The 5,764-nt window shown below is 56.7% G+C and overlaps 1 pseudogene; it reads right to left on the bottom strand.

The window, feature by feature from the left end:
- Positions 1-385: 385 nt before the first annotated feature.
- On the bottom strand, positions 386-4,110 carry LOC123114603 (uncharacterized; annotated as a pseudogene).
- Between the last annotated feature and the right edge of the window lie 1,654 nt (positions 4,111-5,764).

Below are 5,764 nucleotides of genomic sequence, written 5' to 3'. Positions count from 1 at the left end.
CATTTAAATAAATTCTGTAGATTTTTATGTGGCTTGCTAAAATATATACAAAGCCACTCACAAACTTCCAGAATTATTGGAGTCATATTTAATATATATTAAATATAAATTCAAAGCAAATAGTTATTGGATTAATTCAAATGGCCAAAATAATTATCTCTGTGACTCCAAAAATATTGGTTTAAATTTTACCTCTTACCAATATTTCCATGGAATAACAGGAACATTTTCTTGGACTCATTTGAGAAGATTTAAATGTTGGTTATTTTTAGAGGTTTCCTGAGGCTTTTGAAAATTCCTCAATTCAAATTTCATTTGAATTTAAACATGATGCACACATGGAAGCAAGCATAGGTCAGGACAGAACTAGGGATGTGACAGTAGCTCACCACATGATGGACCTCATGTTCATGTTCAGGCTCTGCTTCACTATCCTGTCGGCGCTCCGGCAAGCCTTCGTTCTCTGCCGCCGTCGTTGCCATGGCATGCCGTCGATGGCGCGGCTTTCATGCGAGGGCAGGAGTGCGCCTTGATCCCATCCTTCCCCTTCGTCCTTGAACCATTGCATGATCTTGGCCGCCCTGCTGTGCACGAGGGGGCTGCCGAGCAGCAACACACCTCGTGGAGCACCTGCACGGCACCGAGCTGACGCGTCCTCCACCGCAGCGCGCGGCCGCCGCCTCCGTGCACGAGAGCCATGACCAGGTACGTCGCGTGCTCCTGGCACCCCACCCTCTCGTGCCATGCCATGGCCTCCACCAGCGCCCTGGGCGCTTCCTCATCCTCTGCCATCTCCCACCTTCCCGCGGCGCTCGCCGACGCCACGTCGGCCAGGACGCCCAGCGCTGCCTTCGCTATCGTCTCCGTCCGCTGCAGTAGAGAGGGCGCCAGGAGCGCGCGCACGATGCCGCGGGTGACCGCGGCCCCAACTTGCCCGAGCTTGCCAGAGAGGTTGAGGAGCTGCAAGGCATGCCAGCCTCGTGTCAGCTGGGACGTCAGTGGCAGTGAGCGTGGCGAGGCAAGTGCGGCGGCATGTGACTTCACCTTCGTCGCTGTGTGTATTTTACAAAGCTAGCTGTTCGGGAGCAAGATTGATTGATCCACAATCCTGGTTATGAAAACCGGCTTATGCGTGAGTTGTTAGCTCGGCGGCGTTGAGGTCCCGTTCGGCAACATCGGCCTTAGGGTATCTCCAGCCGTTGGCCCCCAGGGGGTGTCTAAAAGCACCGCCTGGGGGTGAGCCGGCGCAAAAAATGGTCCTCGGGGCGAGTCGGTCCTCAGCCGTCGGCACGCAGGGGCCGCCCCCAGGCGCGTATTAAAAAAAGGGCCGTTCGGCGAAGTTATGATAAAAAGTAGTTAAATTTCGGCTAAACATGGCAAATTTCGGCGAAATTCGCGCATTTTCATTACATTAACCTAATGTAAAAAAGAAAGGGGCTGAAGTCGTCGCTGCCATCGTCGTCGTCGGCCTTCTCCTCCTTGACGCGGGCGCCTCTGCTGGACCCGACGTCGCCATGGCGGACTGGCGGCGGCGCGTCGTCGTCGTCGTCGTCGATGTCGCGTAGGACGACGACCCCGTCTTCATCGCGGCCGCGTCGGCGCTCCTCGAAGCGGCGCAGGGCGGCGCGCTAGCGCTCCTTTACCTTCTCTCGGCGCGCCTTCTCCATCGCAATGGAGTCCTGGCGCGCCCATTCTAGGGCTGCGTCGTCGTCGTCGAACTCCGCCTTCACCGGCGCCAGCCCCGGCTCCGTCTTCACCGGCGCCAACCCCGGCTCCGTCTTGGGCTTGACAAAGCGCGGAGGAGCCGACGAGGAGGAGGCGCGCCGGCCGCCCTAGTTGATGACGATGTCGGCGCTGCGAGTGCGCTGGCCGAGCGGCGACTCTGCCGCGGGCTCGGCCTTGACGCCGAGCAGGGCCGGAGTGCCGGAGGAGTGCGATGAGGATCGGGAGGAGGAAGAGGAGGAGGAGGACCTGAACCTCCTTGGCGCCCATGGCCCGACGCGTCGGTGCTGCGCCGGGGGTACGCCAACGGCGGGTCGTTGCCGCCCTCGAGGTACGTGAGCACGCCCTCGAGTGTGCGGCCGGGGACGCCCCACCAGAGGTGGCGCCCCTCGCTGTTCTGCCGGCCGCCGACCACCGGCGCACCGTTGGTGGACGCCAATCGCTGTTGCTGGTGGCGCTCGAAATACGCCGCCCAGGCCACGTGGTTGTCGGCGGCGTACTGGGGGAGGGAGAGTTGGGCGTCGGTGAGGGACGCGCGCACAATCTCGACCTCCTCGGCGAAGTACTTCGGCTTCGCCACGGCGTCGGGCAACAGGGGAATGGGCACTCCCCCGGTGCTGAGTCTCCACCCCGTCGGCCCGGCGCGCATGTCCGGCAGCGCCGGGATGTTCGCCTGGAACAAGAGCCAGGACTCCTGTTCGCGGAGCGAACGGCGGCCGAAGCCGTTGGCCGCCGCCTCGTCTCCGGGGAAGCGTTCTGCCATGGCGACGGCGGGGCTGGGCGGGCTCGGGAGAGGTAGAGTGAGGGGCTGGGCGGCGGCGCTCGGGAGAGGCAGGGAGAGGGAGGGGCTGGACGGCGGTGAGGGGCGGGGCTGGTGTGGGCGCAGGCGAGTGGAGGGCGCCGGCTTTTATAGCCGGGCTGCGCCCGTGTGTACGCATGCGAGGGAGGGGAGGCGTCGGCGCGCCGTCCCGTGAAGTGCCGTCCGTGAGGAATCAATGGTAAGGCTGACTGGCGGCAGCCTTGTCATTGATTCCCCGCGGGAACCGAGGCCGTTGGGGGAAGACGAGGTGCCGAGTCGCTCACGCGGCTGGCCCACGTCTTTTTCGCGCCAAAACAGCTCGCCCCGGCGCCCCCGAGCGCCCCCCCCCCCCCAGCGCGCCGGGTTTGGGCTGGGTCCGCCGGCGCTGTTTTCAGCCCAAGCCGGCGAAAAGCGGGCTCCTGGTGACGCGAGTGGGCCGTTTTTTCGGCGCCGGCGCGAAAAAATCGCCTGGGGAGGCCTTCCTGGGGCGCGGCTGGAGATGCCTTTACCAAGCTCCAACCGGTGGCCTCAACGCCCCCCGGCGCTATTCTGGCCCTGTCGGTGTGGTGGGTCGTCACTCTAGCGAGAGGAATTGTGACGCCCGGATAATTAAGCTACAGTAATTCCCTCCTAATGATGCCACATCATCATGATTACTGTTTTTAAACTCACGTTGGTTCGAAACCGGTTCAAATTTCAAATTCGAATAAAAGTCCAAATTTCAAATTTCTTAAACATACAAAGTAAAATGTTCAAAGTGTGGCAAATAATCTTTGGATATTTATCGTATAGAAACCACACTTCTATAATGTGTTTAAATGTCCCAAAATAAATAGAACCATGGCTTAAACAATTATATAAATGCCTTTTATAATTTCTAAAATATTGAACTATTTTATTTATGAGTGACACTTTTTGTGGCAAAGGGTTAAACTAAAACACTAATTTAGGTGTGGGTCTCATATTTTTAATAAGCTAAAATAATAATAAAATAAAATGGGAAAACGATAAACAGAAAAGAATAAAAAAACATTAAAGAAATGTAAAAGATAAAACCTCCCCTCCCCTGGGCCTTGGCCCAGCTAGCTGGCCAGGCCAGCCCACCGCACCCCGTCCCCCTCCTCTGTTCACAGAGGAGGCGTGGACAGCGCCGATGGCCGCCACGGCCCCGGCCATCGCCGTGGCACCCATCCACGCCCCCGCCAGCGCCTATACCTTCCCCCTGGACGCTCCTCACTCCCCCGGTCGAACCCTAGCCGCCACTTCTTCCCCCTCTCGCGCCATTGTTCGCTCCCCTGCACACACCCGACGCCTCCACCGTCGTCGCCTTCGTCGAGCTCGCGACCAGCGTCGCCCCCTCGCCTCGTCTCCGTGCTAGATCGGACCACCTCCGTCCCCTGCTTCCTCTTAGCCGACCAGACCGAGCCGGGGAGCGCTGCATCGAGCCCCACGACGCCTTTCCTCCTCCTCGGGTCGCCGGCGAACTCCGTCGATTTCGGCCACTCTGCTGCTACTAAGCTCCCGCCGGCCACCGTGTGCCTCAACGTGAGCCCCTCCGTCGTTCCCCTCCTTCCCCCTCTCGATTTCATCGTAGTAGGCCGTCGTGCCCGAACCCCCCCCCCATGCGTACGCGTACGTGCCGTTGCTTCTCCTGTCCTGTCGCGGCTGCTGCTGTGCGCGCACTCCCGTGCGTGGCCTCGCCGCGGCTTGCTATGGTGCTATGCCGTTGCTACTGCTCTGCCAGCTGTTGCTTTGTCGCTACTTCCTCTGATGCACTGTTGTTGCTGCGGCTAGCCTGCCGCCGTAGCCGTTGGCGCTGCCTACTGTTGCCCGTCGCACCGCGTCGCCTTACCGCGCCGACTGCCACCGCTCCGGCCGCGCCTCAGCGCGAGCGCCCATCTGTACGCGAGCCTCGTCTCACGCCTCCTCCCCTGCTGTTGCGGCTCTGCGGCCGCAGCTGCCGCCCGCGCCGTGTGTGGCAACCAGACCGCACGTCCCTGGCCGCGTCGGCCATGCCTAGCCGCCCTGCAACCGCGGCCTGCCTCGCCCCTCGCCCCGCGTCGCTCACCGGCCAACCTCACGCCGTGCAGGGCCGCGCCTCGCGCCCAGCTCGTGGGCATGCCGTTGGACTCTGCTGCCGCTGTGCTACAAAAGTAACATTCAGTTACTGTAGCTATGGCTAGCTTTGCGAATATTACACTGACTAACTCCTTTGGCAGCCTCTAATCAGCGGTTAAACAATTACTAACAGGCCATAGAAAAATATGAGTAGAAAGTATACATGATAAACTTCATTTTATCTCACTGAACCAAATCCTTTTGATGTATGGATTAATTCCTACGAAAATCACAAAGTTCAATGTTCTGTTAATAGAAAAACTGAAAACAGCTTTATTTTCATAGCTACCTTAGAGCCGTTGATGATCAAGCAAAGGAACTCTAATATGGATAAAAGTGATACTATCTTGTAGATCACAGAAAAATGATCAAAATTGATATAAGGCACAAAATCATAGGACTTACAGATCCATAGTTGTAGCCTTTTTAAAACAGCTAAAAGATGTTTAAAACTGACGGACTCTCAGACTTAGCACAATTTCAGGGAATTTCAGAATATTATTTAAATCTTTTAAAATTAATATAAAATAAACCGTAGCTCAGATGGAAAACTTTGTACATGAAAGTTGCTCAAAACGACGAGACGAATCCAAATACGCAACCAGTTCGTCCGCCACGCGTCCCTAGCATAGTGAACCTGCAACATTTCACCTTCGGTTCATCTGTCCGAAAACGTGAAACACCGGGAATACTTTCCTGGATGTTTTCCCCCTTAGCCGATATCACCTACCACTATGTTAGGTCACCCCTAGCACCGCATATTGCCGCGTCTTGCTTTGTGTTACATTTGATTGCTCTGTTATTTATTGTGTTCCCCCTTTGTTACTTCTTTCCGATAGACTGAGACCGGTGCCGATGTCCGTGAGTTCGACTACGGAATTGACGACCCCTCCTTCTTGCCAGAGCAACCAGGCAAGCCCCCCCCCCCCTTGATCACCAGATATCGCCTATTCTCCTCTATACTGCTTGCATTAGAGTAGTGTAGCATGTTACTGCTTTCCGTTAATCCTATTCTGATGCATAGCCTGACATTGTTGCTACATCTGTTGATACCTTACCTGCAATCCTAAATACTTAGTATAGGATGCTAGTTTATCATCATTGGCCCTACATTCTTGTCAGTCT

Source organism: Triticum aestivum, chromosome 5B (genome assembly GCF_018294505.1).
Source record: "Triticum aestivum cultivar Chinese Spring chromosome 5B, IWGSC CS RefSeq v2.1, whole genome shotgun sequence".
Lineage (NCBI taxonomy): Eukaryota > Viridiplantae > Streptophyta > Magnoliopsida > Poales > Poaceae > Triticum > Triticum aestivum.
Note: the sequence above shows the minus strand (reverse complement) of the source record. Positions and strands in the feature narration are given on the sequence as shown.